This window comes from Protomyctophum bolini (genome assembly GCF_963924005.1).
Source record: "Protomyctophum bolini genome assembly, chromosome: 5".
NCBI classification, from domain to species: Eukaryota; Metazoa; Chordata; class Actinopteri; order Myctophiformes; family Myctophidae; genus Protomyctophum; species Protomyctophum bolini.
This window is the reverse complement of record NC_137866.1, coordinates 23,961,513-23,976,433: the sequence shown is the minus strand read 5'-3', so window position 1 is coordinate 23,976,433 and position 14,921 is coordinate 23,961,513.

Below are 14,921 nucleotides of genomic sequence, written 5' to 3'. Positions count from 1 at the left end.
TATGATGTAACAATAAAGTACAACCTTGAACCTTAAAGGAGAGTTTTATGAGAGTACTTTATGTCTTCTGTCACTGGACGCTGTAGAGTACAACAGAGAGTTGTGTGCATGGAGATCAGATTTTTTTTTTCCCCTCTTTCTTCTTTAAAAAAAATGCAATTTATTAGGTTAAAGTCCCGGTTGGCGCTATAAAGAGCAGATGTGAAAAATACAGGGCAAAGGTTTTTCCTTGGCCTATATACCGTAGGGCAGTGGTTCCTAAACTGTGGTGCGTGCACCCCTTGTGGTGCGCGAGCACATTCTAGGCTAGGGGGTGCGCGACATGAAAAGGCTAATGGTGGTGCTATATGGTTTTATTTTAAATATATTAACATATTATGCCAATATATGGCAAGTATATGCAGAATATAGCCTATGCTGCATATATTATGCCATATTTAGGTTCATATATGTGCATGTGGATAAAAAGGAAATATATGTCTATATATACAGCTTATGCCATTATATGTGTGGGGGTGTGTCAGCTAGGTCGGGAGATAACAGGGGGTGCATGGCCAAAAAGGTTTGGGAACCGCTGCCGTAGGGAGTGTGCATACAACGTTTTACAGAGATGGGTGCAGTTAAAACACAAATCTGTCCAAAGTCGTGGGCAGAGTTTCAGCTCTGGCATCCTGGGAGTGTGTGTGAAGACTCAAGAGCTTGGCTGCGATCAAACCAACGGTACCAGAGATTAGCTGTCCACGGACGGACGGACGGACGGACGGACGGACGGATGCAAAACATACTCTCTGTGCAAAACATACTCTCTCCCCCAAGCCTTCGGCCTGGTGGAGACAATGACAATTAAGTGATGCGAGGAATCTACAATGGTTAGTAGTGACAACAAAATGTAAAACAATTTAACACAAATCTACCTTAAGTGTAAATACAGTCCTCACACTACAAGAGCTGTAGGCCTACTGGTAAAAAATAAAACAAAGACGCCTAGGGTTCATATTGGTTTACATATTGTTTACATGCACACACACACACGTGCATGCACGCACGCATGCACACACGCACGCACGCATGCACACACACACACACACACACACACACACACATACTTTTATAGTTGAACAACTAACTTTTTGTTCATTTGTATTCATTCATGCATTTATTTATTCACAATATTCTAAACTAAAGCATGTGAGATATTATGATAAAAAGAATCCCGCTCACTGCTCTTCCTCAGCAGCAGTAGTTTTTATTCAAATTGACCTTTGACCTTTATGAAGAGTAACTGTGTTACCAAGTGGGATTGTAGATCGGCTGTTTGTCAGTAATAAAACCTTTAAAATGACATACTGGACATGAGGCAGACTTGCAGGTGAAATATAAGGTTTAATGTGTTCCAGGCCTGGACAACATAAGTGAAATAACTGACGAAAAGAAAGAACTCAAACAACAAAGCATAACTTAAACAGAGAGGTACTGGTGACGGTGTCAACCTCTCCCCGTGGCAGCCCACTCTCTACTGAACCATTTCCCCTTTATATAGACTCCTGACTCCACCCCTGGCTAAGCAGTCAGCAAATCACAAAGCATTTAGCAACACCCAAGACACTCCCCCTAAAGCAATCAATCTCTCTTCAGGCAATCAAGGCAGCTTCCCAATAAAAGCATCTGCATAGATAAGCACAAGTATTAGATTCACATGTCACAGCAGAATGTGCACATTCTGTGGGACTGAGAATCAACCTGTTACAAAGACAATACAGCAACAATACAATGAATGTGTATTGTATTGAATACACACACATTTGTGTATTTGTGTATTGAACAGCAGTAGTCTATTAAGACACGTATTATCCCTGACCGGAAGTATTTCGCAGCCCCGCCAAATCTAAGATACTTTGTGGGCGTGGCACTTCCTCATTTGGTGACGTCATCATATTTTTGACAGTGTCAGCATATTTCTAGTTTCGCTTTCGATCAGTTGTTGTTTCCGGTATGCAGCTTCCCCATTTCGGTGGGGGGTGGATCTCTAACCAACTGGTAAAACAACTGACAGACTGTAGGCTGGGTGGGCGTATTTCGCAATCTGCCCCCAGCCTGTGTCTGGACAGGGACATGTGGGGAAGTGTGTGTGTGTGTGTGTGTGTGTGGTTTGTTCCATATATGGTTTGCACTGTGTGGGTGTGTGTGTGTGTGTGTGTGTGTGTGCCTGCTACTTGAAGTTTTATTTTGCAGCCATGGTGCTGATGTTTTCAACCATTTCTCATCTGAGTGCTTAATGGTTGTCTCATACAATATATGTCATTAAGATGCTAACATCCACAATACAAATGTAACAACTGGTATTGGCCATAGTTCGCACAATACAATAATGAGAACACACAATCCTAACACTTAGGCACACCAATATCTATTTATTTATTTAACTACTCTCTCGCTCTCTCACTCCCTCTATTTCTTATATTTTTTATTCCATGGTTGAGTAGCAGTGTTAAAATTTGTGTTCAACCCTAATTCTGTGATAGTCTGTGGTATAACACCCATCTGTTGGTGTAGATGTCCCTACAGGTTCCATCAGAGACCCCCCCAAAGTCAGATATGTATGTGAGGTTCTGAGCATTGCGAAAGTATGAAGAAAAAAAAAAAGTGTTAAGACACATTTTGATGCAGAATCAGCAGATCTGTATTTCTCACAATATGTCACTCTTAGCAGTCTCCAATTCTATGTCTCTTACTATTATTTCAACAAACCTCAACTATAGCATCGGTTTCTTTAACAATAACAAATTCTCTGTCTGGCTTCACTGGTTTCCTTTTTTCATCAGCCTTGTAACTTCTGTGATCGTACGAGTTCTGTAAAGCAGAGGACTAAAGCATTAAAAGGCGATTGAACGCTGATTGATTCCAAACATTTATACTTTACAAATTAATTGGGTATGGTGGGTTAGTAAACATATGATTATTGTGTTTCATGAGCTCGGTGGATGTGTGTGTGTGTGTGTGTGTGTGTGTGTGTGTGTGTGTGTGTGTGTGTCGTAAGTGGTATTTTGTGACCTAGTAGCAGTTGCTGGGGTAGCAGGTAGTTCCTCATGTGTTGGAGGCCGTATATAAAACTCTAAACTATGTAGAATAATAAAATGTTTGAACTGTTCAACTACTGGATAGTTAGAAGGGTCATGACATGCTAATGTATGTTTTTAATACAATTGCATTAACAAACACGTTAACATCAGCATGTCTGATGGTGCAGTGTAAATGTAACAAAGACCATTATAACAGGCTATGTACACTGTGTATACTAAAGTGTGTAATACTGATGTACCGATGTTTTTCCAAGAAATCAGAAACTATAGTTTAGAAACACGTGTAAGTATATACTATACGAACTCTTTAGATCCCTGTCAACATCAAATACCATATACCAAAAGCCTGTATCTTATGTTCAGTATGTTTTATTTCGACAAGAAAATAGGTAATTATACACATGATACAATACCATGTAGCAAATGTACAATCATGCAAAAAAAAAGAAAGAAAAATACATGTGGATAATCCATACAATCCGTACATTGAATTCATCAGGTCATCAGCTAATTCTAATATATACAACTAAGCCCACAAGTCATTCATTGAGGCTATGTCTCTGATTATTATTTTTGTGTTATATCAGGGTACTCGGTTATAGCCTTTTCGAGTAGTTGAGTAACGTGTATTTTCATAATATCTATAAGTTTTGTGGGGTTCGCCCCATCAGTCTCATCCATAGTCAGTGGGTATGGCATCGAAAGCAATGGTGAGCCGGAGGTTGGTGTGGATGAATTTGCGGATGATAGGTCTACCCACTCAAAATGTTCAGTGTCCCCCATATCATAGCTCCAAAAGGCCCTCTCAAAATATTCAGTGTCCCCCATATCATAGCTCCGAAATGTCCAGTCATCGTCATATTCATCGTCGTCCGTATCCCCATTATTGGTGTTATTCCGCCACGGTGCCACATACACAGTCCTTTGTGGGTCCATCCAACAAGAGCGGGCTCCTTCACTTGAGTTTGATTCTTCCAATGAACACATAGAATCCTCCATTGTGAATGAATATCCTAGTGTGCTATACTGTAGGAGGGGGTGATGTATCTGTAGTTGTTGGTCCATCATTTTCTAGGTCGCTGTACGAATTATGATTTACAGGACAGTTATCCATTGAGAATAGTGTAGCACCAGATGGCTTTACGAGATCGATAGACCTACTCTTTGGTATATATCCCCCGAACGAGTACCCTGTAGTATGTGCTGAAGGGCATGTCTGGTAATCTACACACCGCGACTTCTTTGTATAGGGGTAGCCCATTGATCGTGAATCTACACGTTTGGCGTCTCTAAGGCGGACTTCCAACACTGCCAACTGTCGGCTCTCTATAGTTGTCTTGAAAAAATCTAAGGTTTCACACAACACATGCTTTAGTATCCCTAAATCTTCCAAACCAACGGATAGTTGAATTGGAAAGTATTTCTCTTTCTCCCTGACACTCTTAGGTAATTCAAACGGGATAGTGTCTTGAGATTTGTATCTTAATAACAACCATAAATTTGACCTAGAACAGTCAACAATGAAGGCCTCAGTGTCACTACGTGAGGGTATTTCATTGTTCACACGTACAAATCGAGATGGCTTGATATATCCAGGGTTTATCTTTGTATCCAACTGCAAATAATTACAGAACTCTAGAATAGGACCGACCAATCTCTCAAATTCAGATGCATAGATACGTAGGTACGGCAAACGGTCTTCAAAAATACTGTCCCCTGACTCCAGGGTATAGAGTTCAATAAATCGATGATTCTTGAATGGGAAAAAAGACAACCGAATTCTCCGGCCACCAGATAAGTCCCATACTTTCTTAGCCTCATCTTGATAACAGGTATAGTACATATTTTCTTTCTTTCTCCGCAGGAGATAGTATGTCTATTATAGAATTACTCCCTTATGCGGGGTTGTTCTCCGTATTTAAGGACATCCCCAGAGAGGTGGAGCCTATGTAATCCTAAAGAATAACTGCTATGCTAATCAGGGTCGACCTTTGAGGTCAAACTGTTTTTCCATTTTTTTATACAGGACTGGATACATTACACCCCAGCAAGTTACAGTAAGTTACAATACTGCATTGTTTAGTATACTACCCACGTAAGAACCTAACTAGAAATTGAATTGAAATTGAAATAAATATGAAATAAAAAACAAAATACGTCTGATATTTTTTATTTAGAGAGAAACATAATATGTATTTACACAGGTACGTTACACACAATGTTACACACATTTCGTTCTGGGGTTTCAACCATTTAGAATTGGGTTTCATCCAACTAGTTTTGACTGTAGGTGAAACAGACGCTGAGATCGCCGACATGCCTTGGGGGCATCTAGAGGGGGTCTTCCAACCTCATCATCAGATTCTGTATGGGGTGACTGTGGATTGCCGTTCTCTGGTTCAGAGTTCGGTGCTGGGGAGGATGGGGTTGTGTTGGGGAGTTGACCAAATTGTCCATTTTCAGAAAGTCCAGGAGTTTTCTTGTTCGTCAGGTCCAGCGGTTCAATAGTATCAAAATATTCCTCATCCATATCGATTATTAACCCATCTGACTCCAAGTCTTCCTCAGCAATTCTCGACATATGTCTGCTTAACATCTCTGCGGCCATTATCTGGTCCTCTGCTCTCCTTTCGTAAAATTCGAAATCAGGGGTATAGACAAATTTACCCTGTGCTGAATTATATTCCTGTAGTATGAGAGGATTGATATATCGTCTATACGGTTGGTGTTCCACAGGTTCAATACGGATATTGGGGATACGTGGTTTGTCCATAGGTTCCATGACGAGTAGATAGCTGACGAAAAAGGTTGTTTCTTGAGAAAATATCTCCTAGCCTTATCCTCTGGCGTGAATAAGTCTAGCTGTCTTGGCTCTATACATACATGTTGATCTGAGACCTTCCTTTTAAATAGTTTACTCCTTTTTCTATACACCCCGCCCTCTCATTGATTATTCACGGGAATGTCTCTGATGTAGGCGTACACACTTACGCAGACCCCCTTGGTCTTTTGTTTGACTTAGGTAAAAGAAATTTGAGGGGATTTGTAGTTGGCCTACTCAGTACTCAGTAGACAGTCTAACATATACAGTATTACTAATTTTCAGTAATACTGAATACTGTCGCTTATGCACAAAATGAGGAGCATTGAAGTTGAGGTGGACAGGCCTGAACCACTACGCACACATCTCAGCAAACCAACCTCGGAAAGTGAAGTGACCAGCACAGAACCAAAACAACCACGAGAATGGCACAGAATCAGTCAAAGATGGAGCCAACAGCTAGAGAAACTTGCAAACATTCACGAGGTTGATGACGCTGTCAAGTGTGGTAATTTTATCATTGGGAAAGGTAGTGAATTCACCATAGGAAAGGGAAGTGATGGAATTCAAGTCTACTTGGGGTTAAGAGAGGATGGCACTGAAGTCGCAGTAAAAAGAATGATGAAGAATGAGAAAAACTTGTGTCTTCCAGAGATTGACCATCCTTCAATTGTACAATATGTGAACTTTATAGAGGATGAAAACTTTGCATACCTTGTTCTTGAATTATGTGAATACTCATTGGAAGAATACGTCAAGTTAAGAGACGAGTTTCCTGGAGGCCGTCTTTGTGAAATGCTGATCGCAAAACAATTTCTCATTAGCTTAAAGACACTCCATCAACACATTCCTCCAATTCTCCACTGCAATATCAAACCCCAGAATGTGATGTTTGGTAAGCTATAGATGAAAAAATATTTATATAAATTGTCATTTAAAAATATATATTTTGTTATTTATTTATACAATTTACCTGTAGATGTTACAAAGAAGCTCAGATTGTCAGATTTTGGAATACGCAGACAGCTGCGCAGAGGACAAACAACCTATGTCACAAACAGTGCAAGAAGAAAATGCTGGAAGGCGAAACACTGTAAAATGTTTTTTCAGAGATTTGAAAATCCCTTTCGGCCTATCAAAATGTATTTCAGAGATTCAAATATTCTTTCAGAGATTCAAAACGAAAATTCAGTCTTGAAAAAAGAGTTTCAGACATGCAAATATTTTTTTCAAGCTTTTGAACCCTTTATTTTCAGTTTGGACTTTACAAGGTTTCAAACGTGGAAACAAAGGGAAAACAGTGCCAAAAAGTAAATTCTGAAGCTGTGCATGTGACAAACTTGATACTCTGAAAATGCCTGGGCGAAACCCTGTAACATATTTTTTCAGAGATTCAAAAATACTTTCAGAGATTCAGAACGGATTTTTAGTGTTGCAAAACTATTTTCAGAGATTCAGAACGGATTTTTAGTGTTGCAAAACTATTTTCAGAGATTCAGAACGGATTTTTATTGTTGCAAAACTATTTTCAGAGATTCAGAACTTGAATTCAGATTCACGTATTTTGGCACTAATCTAATTCCATATGGAATAGCCATGGGGGTGTTTGAGTGATGCATTGGAGCTGCTAATGATAATGTGACATGTGGGTTATCTTGCAATAGTGGGCATCATTGATATGCACTTACCGGTGTAGGGATATAGATTTATAGGTTCATGTGATGTGGGTTATGTGGGGTTCAGGAAAGTGTTGCATGTTTAACCAGGTGAAATGGTACAGTCTGCACTGATTGGTTCAGCTGACTATAAAAGGCTGCCAGGGAGCACACACCCACTCAGTGTTGGATTCAGTGAGAGGGCAAGGTGGAGCTGCACACCAACATGCCCTATTTGTTTTCTGCCTGCGTACTGCCATTTCCCATGCCGTCAACCTTCTTTTTGGAATAAACCACGGTGTGGCTGCTTTTTACCTCCTGACTCTGTGCTCATTTCCAGCCGCTTATCGGGCAGACACTACAGGACTATGTCACTAATTAAAATATATCCCCATATATTCAAAATTAATCATCAAAGCATCAACATTTGTTTGAGGATCTTCACCTGTACACCTCATGTGCCTCCAGCATGTGCCTGGCTTCCCCAACAAACACTCAAATCAGGCTCCTGGACAAACATTAGGCCTCAAACCCCAACAAAAGCAACAGCAGTCCTGGAATTGTTGAAAGAGAAAGACACAGCTGTATAAAGGTATAGCTTAATATAAAAGCAAGCTGTCATTTCCCAAATTACCCGCGCTAAACTACAGCATGCAAAAGTATAGCAGGTACACAAACTCACAGCGTGCTGCTATTTTTGTGTATTTGAAAAGTTTTTGGAATAATTTGGAATTGTTTTAACACAAATCTTCTGGGGGTGAAAACATTTTCATGGGTGCTGCAACGTCTAAACAGATGATTGTGGGGGTCCTTGGCAAAATAGGTTTGAGAACTAGTGGTTTAGAAGGCATTTGTAGAATCGGCCTCTCGCGGGTGTATTAAAAGTGATATAACTTGGAAGCAGTATTAGGCTAATATATGTTGCAATGGACACATGTTTGAGAAATGCCTTTTTAAACTGTTACCCCGTGTCCTGGGGTGGGAAATGGGGGAAGGCGAGCCAAAAGGAACTGTTCAAGCTGGGGTTTGTCTCGTCCATCAGCCACAGAGATCTAAATATTTATCCTCTCTGATCCACATTTATTCATTCGCTGGCACGGCTCTATGGGTCAAAAACATTATGTTTCTGAGAAGATCCAGTGGACACACACATTGACCAGTACCCAAAACCCATTCATCCAAAAAATGTCAGTGTTTACAATAACACAAACTCACAGCGTCTCACTAAAATCATTATACGCCCTGCTGCCTGCATGCAAAATGGTTTCACCATGAGTTAAAAGAAGGCACACACGTCACACAGCCCTTTATTCTGATGTTTGTGAATAAAGGAAAAACAACACTTAGAATTATCCAAACTAGAGACAATTGAGTCAATGGACTTTTTATTTTAATACACATTACAAAGAATATAATGGCTTTACTTGACTCAAGGGCAAAATATATAACAGGATTAGGAAGCCATCACTGAATACAAACAACAGACCCAGAAGACACACACACACACACACACACACACACAAAAAAAAAAAGCTTAGTATAGATAGTATAGGCACATATCTTAAATTGAACACTATTTACATCCTGCAGCCTGCAGATTTGTGACAAATCTTTTGAGGGGTGTCCAACTGTCCATGATTTTCCATCATTTCTTATGTTAACATTGATGATTGACTGCAGTGCTTCCCTTGAATAGATTTTTGACAAAATAAAATGTATAGAGGATGAGTTAATGCATTTATTGTTTAATGAAACCTCCACAATTGCACGCAAAGCGTCTTACAACATCTATAGTTTAAAAGTTTGGTAACTGTATATGATCTTTACTTTACTTTACTTTTGAAATTTTGAAATGTATTATACGCTTACCTGACACCCACACTATTGGTATGCAACTAATCTAATTTATATATGGTCTAGATCCAGATATTCTCTGGTGAATACATTTTCAACCACAACCACAAAAATGGCCAATGTGTTGTTTTTTCCTAATTAGTGGGAGAGTGCAATCATCCAGCTATATATAAATGCACCATTTACCATTTAAGCAACTCAAATAAGGGTGAATACCATTTTCCGTTTTGGCAATTATTTTGGAGGCGCTACCCATGCACACGTTGCTCATTCCATAAATGCCTGGTCTTTACAAACTGTACCTCATTGCCATATAAGGCCAATACAGAATTCATTCCATATGTTAATCTGAGCTAATCAAACCCTTAGATCTCCATATATGGAGCTGGCCTGTTCTGACATCACAATGGTATCATGGTATGACAACTACGGCAAAACCTTGAATGTCGAAACCCTGACACACACCTGGTCACACAATATCGTCTCCATGAAGGCTGGAACTGGAAAACCATGGGCGGAATTAAGAATGCGCCCCCAGGGACAGAGAGAATGGGCGGATTACTGGTAGTGTAGTAGTGGCAAAGGTTGTTGACATTCAAGGTTTTGCCGTAGTTGTCATACCATGATACCATTGTGATGTCAGAACAGGCCAGCTCCATATATGGAGATCTAAGGGTTTGATTAGCTCAGATTAACATATGGAATGAATTCTGTATTGGCCTTATATGGCAATGAGGTACAGTTTGTAAAGACCAGGCATTTATGGAATGAGCAACGTGTGCATGGGTAGCGCCTCCAAAATAATTGCCAAAACGGAAAATGGTATTCACCCTTATTTGAGTTGCTTAAATGGTAAATGGTGCATTTATATATAGCTGGATGATTGCACTCTCCCACTAATTAGGAAAAAACAACACATTGGCCATTTTTGTGGTTGTGGTTGAAAATGTATTCACCAGAGAATATCTGGATCTAGACCATATATAAATTAGATTAGTTGCATACCAATAGTGTGGGTGTCAGGTAAGCGTATAATACATTTCAAAATTTCAAAAGTAAAGTAAAGTAAAGATCATATACAGTTACCAAACTTTTAAACTATAGATGTTGTAAGACGCTTTGCGTGCAATTGTGGAGGTTTCATTAAACAATAAATGCATTAACTCATCCTCTATACATTTTGTTTTGTCAAAAATCTATTCAAGGGAAGCACTGCAGTCAATCATCAATGTTAACATAAGAAATGATGGAAAATCATGGACAGTTGGACACCCCTCAAAAGATTTGTCACAAATCTGCAGGCTGCAGGATGTAAATAGTGTTCAATTTAAGATATGTGCCTATACTATCTATACTAAGCTTTTTTTTTGTGTGTGTGTGTGTGTGTGTGTGTGTGTCTTCTGGGTCTGTTGTTTGTATTCAGTGATGGCTTCCTAATCCTGTTATATATTTTGCCCTTGAGTCAAGTAAAGCCATTATATTCTTTGTAATGTGTATTAAAATAAAAAGTCCATTGACTCAATTGTCTCTAGTTTGGATAATTCTAAGTGTTGTTTTTCCTTTATTCACAAACATCAGAATAAAGGGCTGTGTGACGTGTGTGCCTTCTTTTAACTCATGGTGAAACCATTTTGCATGCAGGCAGCAGGGCGTATAATGATTTTAGTGAGACGCTGTGAGTTTGTGTTATTGTAAACACTGACATTTTTTGGATGAATGGGTTTTGGGTACTGGTCAATGTGTGTGTCCACTGGATCTTCTCAGAAACATAATGTTTTTGACCCATAGAGCCGTGCCAGCGAATGAATAAATGTGGATCAGAGAGGATAAATATTTAGATCTCTGTGGCTGATGGACGAGACAAACCCCAGCTTGAACAGTTCCTTTTGGCTCGCCTTCCCCCATTTCCCACCCCAGGACACGGGGTAACAGTTTAAAAAGGCATTTCTCAAACATGTGTCCATTGCAACATATATTAGCCTAATACTGCTTCCAAGTTATATCACTTTTAATACACCCGCGAGAGGCCGATTCTACAAATGCCTTCTAAACCACTAGTTCTCAAACCTATTTTGCCAAGGACCCCCACAATCATCTGTTTAGACGTTGCAGCACCCATGAAAATGTTTTCACCCCCAGAAGATTTGTGTTAAAACAATTCCAAATTATTCCAAAAACTTTTCAAATACACAAAAATAGCAGCACGCTGTGAGTTTGTGTACCTGCTATACTTTTGCATGCTGTAGTTTAGCGCGGGTAATTTGGGAAATGACAGCTTGCTTTTATATTAAGCTATACCTTTATACAGCTGTGTCTTTCTCTTTCAACAATTCCAGGACTGCTGTTGCTTTTGTTGGGGTTTGAGGCCTAATGTTTGTCCAGGAGCCTGATTTGAGTGTTTGTTGGGGAAGCCAGGCACATGCTGGAGGCACATGAGGTGTACAGGTGAAGATCCTCAAACAAATGTTGATGCTTTGATGATTAATTTTGAATATATGGGGATATATTTTAATTAGTGACATAGTCCTGTAGTGTCTGCCCGATAAGCGGCTGGAAATGAGCACAGAGTCAGGAGGTAAAAAGCAGCCACACCGTGGTTTATTCCAAAAAGAAGGTTGACGGCATGGGAAATGGCAGTACGCAGGCAGAAAACAAATAGGGCATGTTGGTGTGCAGCTCCACCTTGCCCTCTCACTGAATCCAACACTGAGTGGGTGTGTGCTCCCTGGCAGCCTTTTATAGTCAGCTGAACCAATCAGTGCAGACTGTACCATTTCACCTGGTTAAACATGCAACACTTTCCTGAACCCCACATAACCCACATCACATGAACCTATAAATCTATATCCCTACACCGGTAAGTGCATATCAATGATGCCCACTATTGCAAGATAACCCACATGTCACATTATCATTAGCAGCTCCAATGCATCACTCAAACACCCCCATGGCTATTCCATATGGAATTAGATTAGTGCCAAAATACGTGAATCTGAATTCAAGTTCTGAATCTCTGAAAATAGTTTTGCAACAATAAAAATCCGTTCTGAATCTCTGAAAATAGTTTTGCAACACTAAAAATCCGTTCTGAATCTCTGAAAATAGTTTTGCAACACTAAAAATCCGTTCTGAATCTCTGAAAGTATTTTTGAATCTCTGAAAAAATATGTTACAGGGTTTCGCCCAGGCATTTTCAGAGTATCAAGTTTGTCACATGCACAGCTTCAGAATTTACTTTTTGGCACTGTTTTCCCTTTGTTTCCACGTTTGAAACCTTGTAAAGTCCAAACTGAAAATAAAGGGTTCAAAAGCTTGAAAAAAATATTTGCATGTCTGAAACTCTTTTTTCAAGACTGAATTTTCGTTTTGAATCTCTGAAAGAATATTTGAATCTCTGAAATACATTTTGATAGGCCGAAAGGGATTTTCAAATCTCTGAAAAAACATTTTACAGTGTTTCGCCTTCCAGCATTTTCTTCTTGCACTGTTTGTGACATAGGTTGTTTGTCCTCTGCGCAGCTGTCTGCGTATTCCAAAATCTGACAATCTGAGCTTCTTTGTAACATCTACAGGTAAATTGTATAAATAAATAACAAAATATATATTTTTAAATGACAATTTATATAAATATTTTTTCATCTATAGCTTACCAAACATCACATTCTGGGGTTTGATATTGCAGTGGAGAATTGGAGGAATGTGTTGATGGAGTGTCTTTAAGCTAATGAGAAATTGTTTTGCGATCAGCATTTCACAAAGACGGCCTCCAGGAAACTCGTCTCTTAACTTGACGTATTCTTCCAATGAGTATTCACATAATTCAAGAACAAGGTATGCAAAGTTTTCATCCTCTATAAAGTTCACATATTGTACAATTGAAGGATGGTCAATCTCTGGAAGACACAAGTTTTTCTCATTCTTCATCATTCTTTTTACTGCGACTTCAGTGCCATCCTCTCTTAACCCCAAGTAGACTTGAATTCCATCACTTCCCTTTCCTATGGTGAATTCACTACCTTTCCCAATGATAAAATTACCACACTTGACAGCGTCATCAACCTCGTGAATGTTTGCAAGTTTCTCTAGCTGTTGGCTCCATCTTTGACTGATTCTGTGCCATTCTCGTGGTTGTTTTGGTTCTGTGCTGGTCACTTCACTTTCCGAGGTTGGTTTGCTGAGATGTGTGCGTAGTGGTTCAGGCCTGTCCACCTCAACTTCAATGCTCCTCATTTTGTGCATAAGCGACAGTATTCAGTATTACTGAAAATTAGTAATACTGTATATGTTAGACTGTCTACTGAGTACTGAGTAGGCCAACTACAAATCCCCTCAAATTTCTTTTACCTAAGTCAAACAAAAGACCAAGGGGGTCTGCGTAAGTGTGTACGCCTACATCAGAGACATTCCCGTGAATAATCAATGAGAGGGCGGGGTGTATAGAAAAAGGAGTAAACTATTTAAAAGGAAGGTCTCAGATCAACATGTATGTATAGAGCCAAGACAGCTAGACTTATTCACGCCAGAGGATAAGGCTAGGAGATATTTTCTCAAGAAACAACCTTTTTCGTCAGCTATCTACTCGTCATGGAACCTATGGACAAACCACGTATCCCCAATATCCGTATTGAACCTGTGGAACACCAACCGTATAGACGATATATCAATCCTCTCATACTACAGGAATATAATTCAGCACAGGGTAAATTTGTCTATACCCCTGATTTCGAATTTTACGAAAGGAGAGCAGAGGACCAGATAATGGCCGCAGAGATGTTAAGCAGACATATGTCGAGAATTGCTGAGGAAGACTTGGAGTCAGATGGGTTAATAATCGATATGGATGAGGAATATTTTGATACTATTGAACCGCTGGACCTGACGAACAAGAAAACTCCTGGACTTTCTGAAAATGGACAATTTGGTCAACTCCCCAACACAACCCCATCCTCCCCAGCACCGAACTCTGAACCAGAGAACGGCAATCCACAGTCACCCCATACAGAATCTGATGATGAGGTTGGAAGACCCCCTCTAGATGCCCCCAAGGCATGTCGGCGATCTCAGCGTCTGTTTCACCTACAGTCAAAACTAGTTGGATGAAACCCAATTCTAAATGGTTGAAACCCCAGAACGAAATGTGTGTAACATTGTGTGTAACGTACCTGTGTAAATACATATTATGTTTCTCTCTAAATAAAAAATATCAGACGTATTTTGTTTTTTATTTCATATTTATTTCAATTTCAATTCAATTTCTAGTTAGGTTCTTACGTGGGTAGTATACTAAACAATGCAGTATTGTAACTTACTGTAACTTGCTGGGGTGTAATGTATCCAGTCCTGTATAAAAAAATGGAAAAACAGTTTGACCTCAAAGGTCGACCCTGATTAGCATAGCAGTTATTCTTTAGGATTACATAGGCTCCACCTCTCTGGGGATGTCCTTAAATACGGAGAACAACCCCGCATAAGGGAGTAATTCTATAATAGACATACTATCTCCTGCGGAGA